Consider the following 20,044-nt stretch of genomic DNA (forward strand, 5'->3'; position numbering starts at 1 on the left):
TGATAGCTGCATAATTTGATCATATTTGCAAATATTTGCACTTGTCTTTAGTGCTGAAGAACATTTCAAGACGTCTGCTCAATTCTTCTGAATTTAAACATGTATAATATAAATAAAACATACTATATGCCAAAGGATTGCTTTAACGCATCTGCCAATTTAATTACCATTACATTAATTCTTCTGTTGAATACAGTTTCCTACAGTTTCATCTCTTTCAGCAGATGCACATGGTCTCCCTCTACAACGGCATGATATGAAGGCCAAAATATCATATCATGCCCAAAAGCTTAATAATCCTACATAGTTAAGTCTACTTTGGACTGCACTGAAATAGACTGGTTCAGACTCGTACATGTATGCTCCCACACATGCACAACACAAGCTGCAGAGCCTGCAAAGCCACAGTTATGTGTCTAGCTAGGAGAAAAAGTTTTTTTTTTCCAAAGGAGACAACCTGCAACACACCTACAGAACTATATTTTGCATTAAAATTATATTAATGTTGCCCAAGAACTTGAGACCAGCTAGAGAGGAATCTAAATCTAAGCCACCACAAGTTTTATACAAGTACAAAAAGGCCACTGTCATTGGCTTTCAAATATATCTATTCTCCTTGCGAGTCTCATGGACTCATTCATAAGTATTTAATTCCTAATCCTCATTCCTAATCCTCATTCTACATGACAAGAAGAGTTTATCTATTATAAATGCAGCCTAGACAGAAGAATTGGTTTTAAAATTAACAGAGTTAAATATTCAAAAAAGAAAATGCATTTTATTTGAATTTATTGTGGAACTTTGCTACACTACCATTTTAATGTCTACAAACACATCTCACCAGAAATACCTGGTAGCTTTCCATGCAATTCTTATACTGGCTTTCAGGTGGTATTAATTTTTTAAAAACATTTTTTTCTGATAACAGACACTGCTTCTCTACCAGCACAGACCTTCACTAGGGATTGATCTCAAAGGAGAATAAATTTAGACCATCAAATTATTAGAATTAGCTGGGATGCTCAAAAAGTGGAAGTTTACAATACAAAATAAGAATACCATATGCAGAAGTGGTAAGACACATTCCAAGTGTTCATCTTCCTAGGGTGGAAAAGAATCAGAGCTGTCTTTATTTAAAATTCACCACGCAGAATGATTCAACTTAGACACATTAAAGAACTAGCAGAAGTAGTAAAATAGTAGTATTCTGAGGCAAACAAGCACTATTGACTTCAAATGAAATGTAACACTGTAATGTTAAGATGTTCTCTGTCTTGAATTATTCCAGTTAATCTAAAGAAGGAACAATCATACTGGGACCAACTGTTAACCTTACAATTGTATTCATTACATGCTATTTTTATAGGTAAATGAACCAGAATTATAGGGTTACCTTGTGAAATAAACTGGTTGGTTTGGTTTTTTTTTTAATTTATTTGTATGAGCAAAGTAAACATTCTAATGAACAAGTTAAGCTTCATTATTATTGGTCACATTTGCCAGCTTGAAAATAAAATGTAGAGTTTATTCTTTTTTTTTTTTTTTTTTTTTTTCTGCAGAGATCCTCTATGAGAGCAGAAAACTCTGTGACCCTCTTAGTTTAGATTGACATCTTAATCTACATAGACGAAGACACTTCTCCAAACTGGATACAAGAAAACTTGTACACGTAGTAAAATCTGCAAGGTTAAGAACTAAGGATGTAGAAAAACAAAACAGACGTTTTGTGAAACAAAATAATCCTGCAGAGAATGTGGGAAGGATGTCTGTTACCACCAGAATAAACCCACTGAACAAGCAGGAAAGATGTCTGATGGAACCAGAATAATCCCATAGAATAAGCAAGAAAGATGTCTGGCTAAACTAGAGCAAGCCCTAGTCCCAAAAATATGATCAACAATGTCAAGAACAGATGAGATCATCTCCTTTTGGGGAGGGGAGAGAAACATAAAACATCATTATTGAGAGAATAAAGAAGGGAAGAACACAGCCCACATTGGTTCTGGTTTCCCTTGCACCTGGTGACCTCTCAGGTCTGACCAGCTTGACTTGGTGATATCAAGGAACACGGCCATCAGCACTTAACTGCACAATAGTAACTATTGTGGTAAGTTATAAAGAACTTCACACAGCAGTCACGTGAGAATTGTAACTACAATTTCTACCATAGGAAAGCAGTCCTACAGCAGCTCCCTGGGGTCTGGGTGGGGGTGGTCCCAGACAGGGAGAGGCCTCCTTGGATGGCTGCTGCCCCTGGGACTGCTGTCAGCTCTGGCCTTGCCCTGGGACCCACTGAGCCAAGCACTGCCCTGGACCCCTCTTATCCTGACCCAGGGTCTGCCTTCCTAGCTGGGCCCAGGGCCTGCAGTAGAAGCTGGGGATGGCCAGGCTGTAGCTGACCTCTGTCACCATCCCTGTCCCAACCAGGCTCAGCTCACTGGATTGTTCAAGGCGGGAGGCACCATACTGCCCTGATGGACCCACAGATCCATCACCCCTGGCCACCCTCACCGGTGCTCTCACAAATATGGCCTTGAAGCATGGCTGGGAAAGATGAACAAAGAGAGACATGAATAAGCTTTTGGAGGAGCGTAACATGCTTCCTTTTAGGAGAAGGGGGAGAGGGAGAACAAAAATATACAGAAAGCTTATCCAGACTTAGATTAAGTTTTTGGAAACATATAGTAGGAGTAAGTAAGTAGAAAACAGATTAAAGTGAAATGTCTTTTCCTTTGCTCTGTTCTTTATTAATTTTATAGCTAGCTTCCAAAAATAAATCACTTTTCTCTGGTTAGAGATGCCAGCATGTACAGAAAAGCTAGCCTCCTTGATTTGCTCTGTTGTTCGAGGTAAAAAAAAAATATCTGTTCTGTTCCTAGCAGACCTGATGGGTTTTTTCCTCTTTGAAACCCCCATATTAAAGTTAATTCTGGGAATAGGGAATATAAGCACTGTACATAAATGCATATATGTTTCTGTACAGTTACATATGTAAGTGTAAAGAACTATGCCACAATCAAAGCTAGTACTGCTATTATTGACTCAGTATCTCCAGCAAGAGAAGAGAGAGGAGATAAAGATGAACTATTTCTTCCCAAGTTGTAAGCTGCTGAGCTGCTCACTCACATTTACTCTGCTGCACCCTGCTCTCTCCCTCCTTTAACTTTTATCCAAGTTTCATACCTAGGATACAAGTAACAATCAATCTATGAGATTACAAGGACAGGAGACAGCGAGAATTCAGCCTTAAAAAAAGTTGATCTGGGTTTAATGTCACAATGAAGGATGAATCATTTTTGGCTAGATGCGAAATTAAATTTCTCAAAGCTGAAAGCCTTAGGCTCTTCTGTTACATTTTACGTTATACTGTGTATGACATAAGAAACACTGTGTTGCTAATGGGATTATTACGTATTAAAAATAGATACTACTGAATAGGCTCTAATACCCTGTTTTAGTTTTGTATGTATAAATAAATTTGTATTTTGCAAAACTGTCATCTCACTGCCCCCACAGCTTTTAGGCCTAGAATATGAAGCATTGAGTTTCTTTCTTAGTACTGGAAATGCTATGGTGGGTTCAATAAGACCTTAAATCACTGCAAGTATGTAAAGTGAGCACTGACTTTTTTCTTTTTCTTTCTTATTTGTGGGTTGTTTTTTGTTGGTTTTTTAATCTCAAAAAAAAAAAAAACCAAACCCACTTACAATACTTATTTTTTTAATAGAAGCAAAACTGAATAGTTGTTAAGCAGTTGTCATTTTTCTAACTTATTTCATGGTCTTAGTGAGCATGGCAGATGAATCTTTTGCATTTAAAAGTCAAACAGTCCAGGTTCAAATACTTAAACCCAATTTCATCAAAGCTTGCTTGGTATATTCAGAAAAACTAAGTAAACATAAACTCCACTACATTTTATACTAATGAATCATGTAGAAATGAAATGAAGAAATGGCAAAAGTTATCTCATATTTTCCATCTCCTGCATCTTTCAAATATCCCAAATATGTACATGTACAAAAATCACATCACATAAAGGAAAGAAGGCTGGGCTTGGAGATTTCAGGCTGTCATATTTAAACTTACTAGAGAGATAGTCATGAAGAGTCATGATGGGCAGTTATGGCTATCAGCAATTGATTTCTTACACACAGGCAAATTAATGGCCAAAAAGAAGTGACAAGTCACTTTTCTTTGCCTCACTAGGTTTTATAAGTGCTCCAAGAACCTCTGATTGAAAATGGAATAGTTCAAAATCCAGTCATGCAGACTTAAGAATGCTTTAGATTTCAGGATTGTAGAAACAGATTTGCTAGTAATCTAGTAAGAACAGGCAAGAGGGGTTCTAAGAGAAAGAAAATTGATTTTGGCATGTCCTCTAAAAATCTCAAACTAAAATGTACCTAAAATATATATTTTAAAAAAACAAAACAACAAACACAAAAAACCAAAAAGCAACACTTCAGTTGATACAATTATTTTCCAAACGGAAATTACAGGTAGGAGTCAATAATTGGAATAGACTGTATCTTTTATTTTAAATAATTTTAATGGGAACAACTATTCATCCTTAATAGCTTAATTAAGCCATACATTTGGTAATTCTTAGCAACACGGCCTTCATCATGTTCACCACAATTAAAAAATAATGGCCACAGGCTATGACATACAGTATTATTTCTGAAATGGTAATCACTTTGTTAACAGGTATCATCTCCTGAGATTAAAATTCTTCATTCCATTAGAACCATTGGAAATGTCACACTAATTACAGACAGCCACTATTTAGTTTCAAATAGAACCCATCATTTTGCACCTTTCTGGAAAGAAGCAGGACATCAATAAACTAAAATCAAATTCTTAGGTTGAACTAGTACAGACATATTTCAGTTGCTCTGTTCTGAGGAACAATTGGAAGACGTTTAATAACTTGAAAGCGGATGCCTAGAAAATGGCATTTTATACTGCACTGCTGTCAAATCAACATTTACAGGTAAGGGCTGCAGAAACTCAGCTGTGCAGGATCTCAGACAGAGAAACTCCCTACAGTTAGATCAAAGAAGAGGCTGATAGTAGGAATTACTGGTACAAAATTCAAGGCACATAATGTAGGTTATCTGTGGTTTCTAAATACAACACTAAAAGCACAACTTTATTTGGCACAGAGCGAGAATTTAATGCCTTGTCCTTATAATGACTAAATACATCAGTATAAATCCCTTCCATTCTAGGGAAGGCATGTTCTTTAGGAGAATAAATCGAGTTTCTCAAAGTACTTTCCTTCATTGCTGATAAGAGGAATCAAGATATAGATGTCTAAAACAAAGCAAATTAATCCCACCATATGTGTTTAGATTTGTTTAAGTCCCTTATATCCTGTACTAAAACCAATAAAAAATACTTCGGACAGAAATACCTATCACACGGAAAAGCAGTTGAGAGATGAGCTTTAATAGCACACTTTCCTTGGATTTAAACTTGTAAAGACAATTTATAAATTATCTGTCCTAACAGTCTGAACACTTTTGCCTTTCTTATCTGGTATTTATTACCCTTTTTGGTTTGGGTTTATCTTTTCTTTTCTTTTTACTGTACATTGCAGGCTCTAGTAAGTTGCTAATGAAAGGCATTGTTTCAGGCTGTGGAAAAACCGGACTTTGAATAATGAGATAGATTTGAGAAGCACGCTAGTGCTTCTCAAATTCATCATCAGAACTGCACAAACACAGCTCTTCAGAAAGAAAAATAATGATTTGACACAGCTACTACATTAAAACCTCCGTTATAATCTATTTTGCCAGAGAGTAATTCAGTTATTAAGAAAAAATAAGTAGTAGTAGAAGTAATAATCTATTGTTAAATAATCATTTGTCATCATTTTACCTTGCACTAAAGTGGAGGGGAAAAAATTGTCTTATCAGAAATTAAGTTATTTGAAGGTTATGCACTATCCAGCATTACAGGAATTCTCATGCACTGTTTAGTATTAGAGTTCATCTCTTATTGGAAACCTTTTTTCAATCAATCAACATAAGTATGTTCATCCACATTGACTGTGATTGACTGTGATAATAAGAAAAATAAGCTCTTTTTTTGAGGCTGCAACAGTCATTTATAAAGTCATTTGCATTTTTTTAAAAGATAGCACTCAATTTCTATAGAATATGTATTTGTGAATTATACAGTGAATGCATTGATGACAAAACCCAAAAGCAGCCCCCACCTGTGCTCCTCTTACTTAAAAATAGGAACAGCAGAAAATAAAATTAATAGTTTTTCATTTAAAATAAACAACTCTGAAAATAAATTTGGTCACAAGAGGAATATATTAAACCAGTTCTTAAAAAAATAGTTCTGGGAGACTTTTTATATGAATTGTAAGATATTATCTAAAGCAAAATCAGCACATTATGTTGGTATTACATGTTAACTTCCTTGGTGACGAAAAGAATTCCTGCAGCAGAATTTAGAATTTAGCCACTAAGGTATTTTTCTTTTCTTTATTTTTGGCTGGGGGTGGGAGGAGTAGTAATGTAAAGGATTACAAGGGAAAACAAAGGATAGGACAATAACAATAACAACAATAAGATTTAAAAATAATTATGATTATGATGATGATAATATAAAACCTGCAACCAAGCAGCTGCTTTGTATGAAAATGAAATTGCAGGTAACATTTTTTTAATCCAAACCAGCACCTCAAAAATGATGTGATCATCCTGTTCTGTCTGCTGTGCAAGGAAAATACATAAGCCTGTATTGAACTTCTAATTAGTAAACAAAAATGCACTGTTTAGTGCGCAGAATAAAAATCATATTGATTTGGAAAATTATTAATTCTTCACATCCAACAGAATATCTATATTACAGTGGAGAAAAATAATTCTAACTTACCTATTTGCAACAGTCAGGACTCTCTCTAGGGTATACACTGAAAAAAGGCATTGCTTCAAAAACATAGTTCATTGCAAATTAATCATACAGATGCACTAGCTGCACAGAGCAGAAATTCTCACAGTCTATCAGACTCTTATCTACTACTGCTCCTTCCTCATCCTTACAATAGAAAAAAACAAGCAGAAAAGTTACAAACAGTCAAGCAGGAAAAAAAATAAAAATCAAGAAAGTATACCTTGCTGTTTGCACTTGTTTAAAGTTGTTGGGTTTTTTTCTTCACCTAGCAATTAAATAGATATATACACTCATATACACACCCCTCCAGCAAAGTTTCTTAAAAGAATTTTGTGCTGAAGGCATGAGAATACAGACCCCACCCCTCCACTTTACAAAAAAAAAAAAGAAAAAAAAAAGTAGTCCTTTCTACTTTCAATGATTTTCTTGACAGTTCCATGAACACTGCAGGAGCAAATGGCCTGTCAACAAATCCAGAGGAAATATCAGATTCAGATTCCTGCCTGGAACATTATATTTCCAAGTTCCCAGAAAGTTAATCTAGCGGCCATAGCAAATACATCCCCTGATGTTTGTAGGCTAAGTAATATATTTCTCCCAAACTTCTCCTCAAAGGATGTTTGCTACATGATAACGTTACGATTTTTTTGTTTGTTTTGTTACTGCATGAACTTTGTCGTTTTTAACAAAACTTTCCATCAGACTCTTTGTCCAAAATTCTTGGTATACCTGCTCATCCTGATTTGCGTTTTCAAAATTTACCTTATTTTCTAACAGGATTTCCTACAAACAATCCTAGTTCACCATATATCCTGCTTTTTTCACAGATTACGCAGCTTAAAAATTTATATTCACTCTTAAGAGCCAATATGTTGATTAAATATAAGAAATTTTAGAACTAACAACTTCTAACAGCAGAAAAGCTCAGTAACTGAACAGGAACTTACTAGAGATTTATATAACTGAAATATCCATCTTGGTATATGTTTAAACATCCATGAGACCAAGTGGAGAACACAGAACTCAGTTAAAGGAAGCAATATATTAATAATTTATTGTGTCCTCCTTCCCTTCTTAGCAAACCATGCAAATGAGACTTATCGGTGATTATATCTCTATTTATTTACCTTTGATTTCTACTTAAATTACTTTTTTGTCCATTTACAGCTTTCCTATCTGAAGCAGAACCTCAAAATGTAAAATCTTATTTATATAGACATTGTACTCAATTTCATAACCATCCTTAATGTTTGTAACACATAATCTGGACATTCTTACAAGTAACAACATAAATCTTTTGACTGTCCTGTGGACTAGGAAGATTTCTTTTCCATTTTTCTTGCACTCTGATGAATATTCATACACTCTATTGATTTTAGATATATATAGAAACATCTTTTATCCTTTGTGCATAATTTCACACAAACTTTATATTTATTTCATAGCCACCTCTTTTGCTAAATTCCCTCTCTCTGTAATATCTTGATCTTGAAAGGATTTCATGTTGAAAAGCATTATGAGAGAAAGTATTACAGCGCAAGTACAGAGATACTTATGCACAAATTCCGTTTAGATTTGATCAACATTCTGGCCAGGCAAATCTATAAAAATGCTTGGGAGATAAATAAATTAATTTAATATCTATGTTGAAATACACAAAAGATTTGCAGTTTCTGGACTTACCTAGTTTTGAAGCTTTTTTTCCTAGGTTTGACATCATTAAAACACTTACTTCTCTATATACTTTCCCAGATCTTTTTATAACCCAAAGTGCAATAAAGGGCAGTTAATCCTTGTGCCCAAATGATTTTAATTAGAAAAATGACAGCAATAAATACAGCAAGACAGCTGTAATTTCAAACATAAAGTACACTGTAACTGTTCAAACAAAAGACGTATTTAAGACCCAAAACCGACCTCCGAAAAAAGGCCATAATATTTTAACAGTGGTACCTGTCAGGGGTAAGAGCTTTTCTAAACAACACACAAAACCACGGCTTCTGTAGCAATTCAGACCTTGCACACCTTACTCTAGAAAACTGATTGAATGTTCATTCTGAAAGAGCACACACAAGATTCTCAGAAGAGTCTCTTGAGGCTTTATTTGCTTAATCTGTAGTCTTCTAACATAAATCACTCCTCCTTAGCTTGCAAAATCACAACCAAGAGGGGAAGATTAAGTATTTCTTATGTTAAATGATATTAATCACCCTATCCATTAAATCTTAAAAGAAAAAGTCCACTAATTAACTTAATCTGCATGATAACATGAATGAAAACAGAGCATTCAAAGACACATTTGACATGAAATGTACTGATTCACATGCTTTTTTACATGCACTTAAGTAGATTAACAGGTTGCCAAACTAAAGGTCCTTTACTGCATACAAAACAGATGCTACTCCTCAGATGGATCATTATTTCAGGAAACTTGAAAAGCATGGTATTAACGAACCAATAAATTATCTCTGACATTAGATGATGTCAACATTTTTGCTTACCTACCAGTACTTTAAAAATCAACGAGGCACAAACAAGTGAGGGCACAATACTTTTCCAGAGATTTTTCAGTCCTCCCTGACAGAGAACTTCTTTGGTACCTGCAGTTATGACATTGAAGCAGTAAACTTGAGCCTTTTAAATGTCATTAAAGTGAAATTGACAATTCATATACTCAGTGAAGGAACAGTAACTGAAGAACCATACAAATTCTTGGGTAGTTCAATAAACCATTTAGAATGGTATAATATGTATTTGGTAAGACACCAGAAAGTAAACGGCTAGGCTTATGAAGCAGGATAACTTGAACAACTTGATAATAAACCCATTTATGAAGCATAAATTTAAAAGAATAAAAGTCTCTATTTATCAGTATTTGGTGGTGGTTGCCTCAACAGAGCATCTTCGTGTAGCTTAAAACAGCTGTAGAATACGCTTGGTTCATTCTGGAGACTAAACATTTTCACACATTTCTCTGGTAATGTTTTCTCTATTACTTTCCATAACTGCCTACTTTCTCTGTTCCTACTATCAAACAACTGCTGGATCTTGCCCAACTTATAAATCTTTCCCTTTCTCTATACTATCAACTTTCTCCCTTTTGTTCTCTTTTATGATAACTCTATACAGTTCTGTACTTGTAGGCTTCTTCGTAGGCTTCATTTTCTAAACTGTCTGTCATTTAAGCTTCAATATGTAATTTTAAATTGGTATACTGAATAAATAAGGTACACAAAATGATACCTAGTCAGGAGCAAGTAGAAGCAAAAGCATTTATTTCTTTCGTAGACAGCAACAGTTTTGTTAATGGCATCTAATAAAATAGTGTCTTAAAAACACAGTTCTCATTTCACTACCATAGTACACAATACACAAATAATTCTCTCAGGATACTATTAATATATTGTTGCAGAATTCTTTAATAATTTATGTGTCTGATTAATATATGAGACTCTAGACAGATATGCTACTTACCATGAAATTAGATTCTACTTCAACAGATGAAGCAGCTCAACTGTCCTGCACCAATAGGGTACTACCCACTTCCATATGCACCTGTTTAAGGTCCTCCCTGTGTTCCCAAACCTATAGTCTGAATGAATAACTATTCCATTTAATGTAATGTGTAATGAATGTGGTGCTCAGAAACATGGTTTAGTGGTGGACTTGGTAGTGTTAGGTTAATGGCTGGACTCTGTGACCTTAAGGGTCTTTTCTAACCTGAATGATTCTATAATTCTATGAAAATATTTCTCTTCAGACAGGGAACCAGACACCAATATAAGACAATTAGCCCTGTTCTTGTTCAAAGGACCATTTAAGCTTTTTTAACCTAATAAAAATGAAAGTGAATACAAAACCACCACTGGAAAAGGAAGCAGACTCCTTCTCATTTAACTCCATTTCACCACCTAGTTCACTCTTGACTGTAACAAAGTCACGCTTTAACTGTCTGTGAAGCATCCTGATGCCAGTGTGCATCTGACTATCCAGGCTGAAAGCAGTAACAAGGAAAGAGGAGATATAAGATGAAATTTCTTCAGGTTGAAGTAGTACTCACAGTACTAACACATTTTGAAATATGTCTTCTATCTACCCGCCAATCACTTGAAGTTCTGAGAGGAAAGTGGTGAGTCTTGCATTGAATCCAATGTACTCTAAATGAATTAACATAATTTATGTCTTAATCCTTCAACAGAAGCTAGTCAGAGATTAGGCGTTTCTTTTCAGTGTCCAAATCAAAAAAGAAAGAAGCAGTCTGCTTGCCTGTTCTGTGAGTCTAAATGGGAAAGACTAGGCAAAATTGCTAGGAATTCTTTGCTCCAAAGCATGCACCGCATTTAGACATCAAGGTTGAGGTTGAGTTTAGGGTTAGTGTTGGAGAACTGGGGTTTGGGTGGACTGACAATCTGAATACTGCCTACTGAGTGCTCTACAACTCCCTCTCATTCAACAAAGCTAGTAAAAAATCCAGTTAGCCTTCCAACTTCCATCAAACTTTCATATATCTGAATTCTACAATGCCAACAACATTTAGATAGGTAAAATTTTCTGAAACATACCCAATGTTATACTACTCTCTGTCCCATTGACTTTTTCTATTCTCATTATCCTATCCTCATAAAATTTAACAAAAGAGAATCATAGGTTTAAAACATCTAGTCATCAACATTTTCAAATAATATTTTATTATTGTTTGCATCCCCTTAATACTGTGCAACCCCTCCTCTCAGAACTTTTTTTATACAGAGATGTTGTACAGGAGGCTCTATGGCCAATGCATATGAAGAACACTATACACAGAACAAGATTTTAAAAACAGGTAAAAAGGAGTAGAAGAATCTCAAATTTTACTCAGTAAGTTGAGGCACCAAGAAGAAAAGTATCTGGTCCAAGAGTTCAAATAAACTTTCTGACAGAGCAAGAAACAGAGCATAGGCATCCTTAATACCCAGTGACCAAAAGCAGTTTGTAAGTAACTAATCCTGAACTGTCTCTTCACTTCTCTTTCCTCCTACTCTAACTGGCTTTTGGAACAAAGCCAATTTAAGAATTCTTAGATAATTAGAAAGAACTAATTTTCTGCAAGAATCCACTGGTTTTTGCAGGGTTTTGCAGAAGTCATAGGTTTTAGTAAGAATTTAGAAGTGTGTCTCATCCCAGCTTCCCCTTATAGGATGTCTTATGTCTTTCCTGTATGGGATCACTCCTCTTTAGACTGTTCTTAAACCCTCTGGTATTCTCTCTCTTCTACCTAACACAGCAGCAGCAGCAGCTTCTAGTCACCTAGTACATATCCCTAGGTACTGGAGATTGGGAAAGGAAGGATATGCGGAAAGCCTCTAACACAACACCCTTCCTTCCATAGAAAGAAGTATCTCTGACAGCCACTATAAATAACCTGATTTTCATGACTAACTGCTTCTCTAATTGAATAAGTAGCGCTAGCCATTGCCTTATATACACCAGGCAAATGAATCTTCATTTCCCTGGTCCAGATGAAGTACCCTAACCCGTAACTGCCAACCCTTCTTACACTAAAATCCACTGGTTTAATTTACAGGGAACTGCAGCCTTCTAAAATAGAATTTGAAAGACAAAGTATACATGGCTATTCCAAAGAGCTCAAAATTTAAAAAAACAAAAAACACCACCCTCCAAGTGGTTTAGACATGGTGCTGAAGACTACACTTTTTTTGACAACCTGATCAGAGAAAAGGTGAATGAGATGAAAGGGTTCACAACTCTAATTTCAACACAATAAAGCTTTTTCAGACTTCATCCTATGATTCTACTTGCACTTCAGGAATTAAAGCAAAAAAATTCAGCCAAAAAGTTGTTCTTCGGATTCACATGTATAAAGCTTAGAAACATGTAAAATGCAATCCGGTATTTCCTTTAGATTCTGTGGCTTGCCAGATACATATTCAAATCTGTATAACTCCCATCTCCCTTCCCTGAACTCCAACAAGCCCATAACAGCTTGCAAAATACTAATAAACTGCAGAAATTATTCTAGCTTTATTCCTTGTATACTGGATTAGCAGGAAGTTTTTAAATATATAACAACTTGTGTGACCTGTCAAAAGAAGTAACAGCTTTTTTCAGTAAGTGTTCTATCAATATTGTAATGTTTCCTGACACATTATTTGATATACTCAATGTTTACTCAGCAGTTTGATAAGAGGTGGGGGGGGACTCACGAGGGACAACAGGGACCTTACTTAACATACAAAGAGAGAACAGCTGGAATACATGGAGCTCTGCCTGGCAATGGATGATGAGCCAACTGAGAGCTTATGTGTGAGGATTAAAGAGAAGACAGGTAAAGGTGACATCATAGTTGGTGTCTGCTATAGGCCACTTGTGAGGAAGAACAAGTGGATGAGGCCTTCCACAGGCAGCTAGGAGCAGTCTCACATTCACAAGCCCTGGTCCTCATGAGGGAATGTCATTCCATTGTCTGCTGGAGGGACAACACAGCAGGCTATGAGCAATCCAGGGGGTTCCTGCATAGCATCAGAGACAACTTCCTAACCAAAGTGACAGGCCAATGAGGAGAGGTGCTCTGCTGGGCCTCAGCAATGGAGAAACAACAGCATGCAGGGTTAGTCTTGGCTTAAGTAGGTAAAGAGTAGGTTGGTAGGAAATAGGGAACTCTTGGTTACACTCGCATTTCAGAATGTGTAATTTCTCAGCCACAAAAGAGCTTCTCTGTTAGAAGTCAAACAGGCAAAGGAGAAATTTGGTTTATTTTCATTATAGATTCATCCTATATTAAACACATCTAGCATATCAAATATTTATGACAGATTCTTAAGCTAGAACTTCAGCGAACTAGAACTCTTGATGTCCTACTTTGCAAGGGTTCTACTTCATGATTAACTGCATGAAAAAGATGCCAAAAGCTACTGCTACAGCTTTAGTCTTCTCTTTAGAGCTCTAATTCTAGCCAAAGTATTATTGGAATATTTTAAAGAACCCCGCCAAGTCAGCATATGGCTGTCCCTATAATCCAACACAAGATTTCACAGGTTTTGACAAAACAGAATTTAAATGCTATTAAATGTATTCCAGGTAATCAGCTCCTGGCCACTCATCCTGGTTAAGCTAACAATCCTGTTTTCTGCATTCTGACAGAGTAGTGCCCCCTCCAATACTCTTCATTTGCCCAAAATCAAAACCATCTTGGAGTTAGCGATCTGTATTTCCTGATAGTGACTGCTGATACATTCTTCAATTGTAGTCTCAAAAAAGCTTAAAACTAAGGATGTTAATATTTGCCTTTCCTAAAGCTGTACAAAAAATCCCTCTCTCCTTCACCCCTCAGAAAAGCCAGTTGTCTTCAGTAGGACTCTTCCTATGAAAGAGACTGAAGAGGTAACCGTGGTTAATCTTAACAAACATAACAAAAAAAACTTGCAGTGCGTTTTTCTGTGTATATAAAATTTTAATTTCCATGGCAATTTTGCAAGAAGCAAAGTGTATTACAAAAGGGCCTTCTTGTTCTAAAAGATCCATTGTCTTTTATTTACCTTCTGCCGAGTTCAGTATCTGTCTGTTACACACACACAAAAAGTGATAATACAGTACAATTGGGCCAGTCTAAAAAACATACAGTAATTCCTGTGAACTACAGTTCCGTATTTTGACAGTGCTGTTCAAAGCATTTTCTATATGCTGATATTCTAAGATAAACTTAACCTAGCTTTTAAAAACCTTTCAGCTCATTACCTGTATTAGCAAAAACCAGGAAGCTGGTCTAAAAGTATGCATCTCTGTATGCATGGATACCAAAAGGCAGTGAGAGAACTATATATAAATAAATCATACCATTTGGTACACTTCAGAAACTGTCTTGGGCTGACTAGCAATCATATTAGACCTTCAGAATATAAGGTATTTTTACTGTTTAAAAAAAAATAATAATAAAAAAAAAACCAAAACACAAAACCCTGAAACTCTTACATAACTACCTATGTGTAACAGAACAACATTTAGAACTGCAAATATTTAAAAGCTGCATATTTATTTTGGCTATCTTAAGTATAATAAATTGTGATTATTTTTCATCAGCTATACTGTTGTATGTTAAAAAAATATCTACTGTTTATACATGAATGAAAATTCTCATTTTGCATTTATTTGGCATATTATTTCAGAATTAGTACTTTTAGAAATGAAGGATCCATTTTGTCCTACTTTATAATTACAAAGACTGGTTTTGTTTGGCTTACCAATACTGAAACAAGATCTTCTGACAACACTAGAACAAAGTTCATACTGTGTTGCCAGCCTCACAATACGCACAAGATAAATATCTCCTCAGTGTATATATATGGTTGTCCTTCACGCATCTAAGGAGACATAGATCCTGACAGATAAGACAGAGTTCTGAACTCTGCTGAGGGGGAGAAGATACCATTTGCATTTCTCTCAGACTGATGTGAACCCACTGTCCTCATTTTCTTGAAAACAAATCTGACCTCTAAGATGTTATATAACAAGTGAGGTACTAAGATGTCTGTCTCTGCACTTTGGCCCTGGTTGACTGTTGGGTGAGCGCTCCCAAGTAAGTGTACACAGGCCATGGCACACCCAGGGGATTGCCTAACCGGGGGGGGGGGGGGAACGACACGGACTTCAGAAAACAACAGTTCTAGCCCATTGTGCATTTGACAGGAAACAGTCTGAAGTAGTATGGATGTGCACAAAACACATTTTGGGAAATTTTGAAGTTACAACATATCTAGTAGGTGCATGCGCATGCATACTTTATCGTAGCAGGTTGACAGGTAAGTACAAACCCATCCCATTTCCAGGCAAAGAGCCTGATCTCTTTTGAGGTAGACTAACTGCAATCTAAGCAAGCAGTCTGCGCACAAGGAATGAGTAAAATGAACCTCCAAATAAAAGAATATTAAGTTTCAAAATATACCAGTTAAAACTTCAGCTCTGGGATGGTTACCTAGCTGTTGAAGAATGAAGGCCCAGATTTTTCTCACATTTACTAAGAACCAACCGTTTTATGGACAAAGGAATTTTGCTTGGCTTACAAATTCTCAATATCAGCTCCTCAAAAAACACCTGGAAATAACAGACTTTGAATCTTTATTTTCTCTGATCATATTTATTATGAAGACAACAAGATAACTATGTAGGAATGCCTGTCTGCTGTTAAAAATTTTACGATTGTCAGTTTCTATCATGCCAATGAGACTTAAAATTCAGATTTTGTGATGATATATCTATGGTTTGATTTGCGTAAGATGAAGAAACGACTGTTGGAGGAGATACACACTGTGATGTATAATTTATAATTAAACATATTTGCTTGTTTATTTCAGTTCACCAAAGGTGTTATGTTTGGATTTGTACAAAACAATGATACATGCAATAGAAATTTTCTTCTAAGGACTGCAGGAGTAAGCTAACTCTTGTTACATGTTTTTAAAATTCTCTACTTTCTCATTATTTCCTGCAAGACGTCTAGATGTTGTTGAACACTGAAAAGTACCCTGGCTACCTCCGCAAATGTAATCAGGGATCCAAGACAGATCTGATCTCAAAAGCTGAGCATAAGAAAATCCTAGTACAGTCAATAATCAAACCTACCAATTAGTCCTTGGACCATTCTGTCCTTGTCTTCAGCTGTGCACAGCAACTTAAGAAGAAATACAAGGATGATTAGGATAGCCTAACTGGAAAATTAAACATTTAAAAATTGCTGTATAACTGGTTATATCAATATTCTCATCTACCTGTTTTCATACAGTTGCATTTACTAGCAAATGATTCCAGAATGATTACTTAGGTAAATGGCAAGGTTTGAAAAACATCAGGCTAGGGAGAAATAAACTCCACAAACACCTACATATACTAATTTTAAAGGAAGAAATAAAAGCATATTCAGTGAAACAATCAGCTACGTTTCAATCTATGCTAATTTTATAACACCTGTGAATTTAACATAACATGGTGATTGAAACATGGTATTTTGTTTGTTTTTTCACCACCATTAAATCTCGCAACTATTATGGATAATATAATTCAATGCCACAGATAAAAGAGCTCTCTTTTAAGAGAAAGGGCATGTGGTAATTGCTCACATTATCATAACAGCTAAGGACAGACTAACCAGTCAGTTCCTTCTTTTTCTCTTTCACCCCCCAAACCCAACACTGCAATACCTTTTAGGGATAAAACCCATTGTTTTAAATTTGTAATTAAGTCACTGATCCTTTGATTATTGAAGGATCTTCAGTGTCTTAGTTTAGGTTTTGTTCTGCTTCTCCATTTCTTCCTTCCTTCTTTCCTGCCAGTAATGAACACTATTTCAGAATCAAAGGGGATTTATTCTCCTCCTCTATCAAAAATCCCATGTACAGTTATGCATTAACTACAGCAGACAAATTAAGGCACTAAATTATCTCTTAAAGTCATTCATAGCCTCGTGATGTCCTGCATGAAGATGAATTTTATTACTCTTGCTAATAATCCATCACAGCCATAAACAGATTAAATATTGGTCCTGGATTTATTTTTATTCAGAAAGGAACTCAAGAAAGAATAAAAACAGAAGCAAGAAAATCTAGCCACAAAAATGTGTGCGTGAGAGAATGTGAGTGAGTGACATGAATTACACGTTATAACGCAACAGTTGAGAAAAAAGGATTTTTATATTTGTTTTTTCCCCAACATGAATCTGTACCTATAATTAGATGGATTAGTGAGGCCTGTCCCAGTATGCTCCCCACCCTGTGTGCTTAAAGGGAGCTTGAAGCCAGTTTAGGGAGACACTGGCTAAGGAGTGCTCCGCACCTGGGAAGCTCTGAACAGTGGTGAAGGCGAGTGCTAGTCACAGCCCAAGCTGAACATGAGTTCCCTGATTTTGTTGAAAGCTCAGCCATTCCTTTTCTTTTCCAAGTCTTTCTAAACACAAGGATTTTAGATACTACTTCCTCACACCTCAAACTTTTCAAATTATCCCAGGAAAATGTAGACACGTGATACGCAGTCCACCTTGTCAGAACCAGAAAAAAACTACAGCTTTGTAGAAAATGATAAATAATTAGTAATTGAGCACATAGTGATTGAACAATCCTGTCTCATGGGTAGGGTATGAGAATAAAACAAATTATTTTGACTATAGATAGTCAAGAAGAAAACTCAAGGGAAAGTTGAATACAATTTTTAAATTTACAAATACGTCCAATTGCATAGAAATTGCAATTGAGGATTTAATTTTATATTTTTAACATATTGGGAAATAATATTTATAAAATGTAACCTGAATGGTTTTATTTTGTAGAACTGTATATAAAAAACTTTGCACTGCAAAAAAATGTTTAATGTTTCTTCACCATGTTTTCTGAGCCTCAGTTGCTTCACTGACAGCTGCATGAAATAGAAGACCAGACTGCAAGTGGATACCTTTACTATGGGAATTGTAAAGTCTTTTGAAGTTGAAAAAATGCCACATCTTTGAACACATTTCATTAAAAACTAAACAAAACAAACAAACAAACCAAAAAACCCCACACCACATTGCTCCGATGATCAAGAATATGACTCCTCAGTAAACTGAGGCAATTATTTTAAAGATACAGTTTGGCCTTAGGTATATTCAGTGTATTTCCATAAAGGAAAAGAAAAGCATCTTCATACTGCTTTAACAAACCATGAAGATTGAGAAATGAAAGAAACTATAAACTCCAAAAAGCTTCACAAGCTCTTTAAGAGAATTTAAGCAACAGAGAGATACAGCAGAGAAATAGTAGAAACAAAAAAAAGCAATAGGTTGCAAGTTATCAGTTACAATTCCTATGAATCTCCCATAATAAACATTGAAATTACTTCTCTATTATTCATACTGAAGAGCTTCAACTCCTTTCTAAATCATCGAACATTAACATCCAACATCATACATAAACTGCTTAGTAATTCAGGAGCTGTAAAAAAGGACAATAATCATATTTAATATATATCACGAGGTATATCATATTTTCAAATATCCATTAATATGTCCTATCCTGCAGATAGCACTTATTTTAGAAATACCATTTTAATTTTAATAGTTATGTCACTTTGCTTTAGAAAATCAAGGAATATTGGAAACAAAGCAGGAATTTACCAGATGCACATAGCCTATAACAGCTATAAAGCAAAAATTACTTGCAAATCTTAGTGGCAGAACAACGAGTAGAAGGGACACATTAATTGAATGGCCTTGCAAACTTTCCCAAAGACAATATAATGTGGATCTGGTAAGAAGAATTGAAGTAGGGAACTTCTATACACAATGAAACTGTAAGCTTGCCTGTGGAGGTAGCATGTACAACAGTTTTCGCACTGCTCTTTTTAAATAAAAATTTATGAGATTTTCTCTCACTTAAATGTGATTTTTTTGAGACAGAGAAAATCCTCAATAAGTATGACACACATAAAACCTGCACCTCCTAGAATGCAGAGACAAAAGCATAACAGAACTTAAGTTGTAAGAACAGTCATTTTCAGAATAAAGATTTTTCACAAGTAGTTAGAATTAAGTCCTGTTTATATAGCACTGAGGTTCATATTTAAGATACATTTCAAAAGCTGCTATTTATAATAGACAGAACTTGATGAGAACAGTTGATAACTGTAAAATGCAGTATGAAAAATAATACCAATTGCAAATTAGAATGTATTGGCATGTACATATGGCCTTGACACTAACTTTTTTCCCAAAACTTCTTAAATATATGTTCTAGAATAGATTCAATTTAATGACTGTTTTGAAACATGTACTTACAGCCATATCACTCAAAATTCTTCTTATGCACATGCAACACCACAATTTTAACTAAGGAGGACCTTCAAATAAAACCTTATCCAGTCTGCATCTTCTATCCTGTTTTAAGTTAAGATTCTCATGCAAATCTGCCTGAAGTGAAAACAAGTTAAACAGTCTCATACTAAATTTAATTAAACATATTTATGTGTCTCATGCTGCTACACTTTTGTAATACTTTTTTCATGTTCAAAACTCTTCTCCAATTCATTTCAGAATGAAATGAGAAATGAATAGGAAGATGAACAAAGGTAGTGATGATTTTGAATACTCTGCACTAATACAATTATCTGAGGGAAG

General features: G+C 35.3%; 1 protein-coding gene across 1 annotated transcript in view; it reads right to left on the bottom strand.

Moving 5' to 3' along the window:
* The window catches only part of NCAM2 (neural cell adhesion molecule 2), a 306,656-nt gene that overhangs the window by 198,087 nt on the left and 88,525 nt on the right, over positions 1 to 20,044 (bottom strand). The window lies entirely within an intron of this gene.

Source organism: Falco rusticolus, chromosome 2 (assembly GCF_015220075.1).
Source record: "Falco rusticolus isolate bFalRus1 chromosome 2, bFalRus1.pri, whole genome shotgun sequence".
NCBI lineage: Eukaryota > Metazoa > Chordata > Aves > Falconiformes > Falconidae > Falco > Falco rusticolus.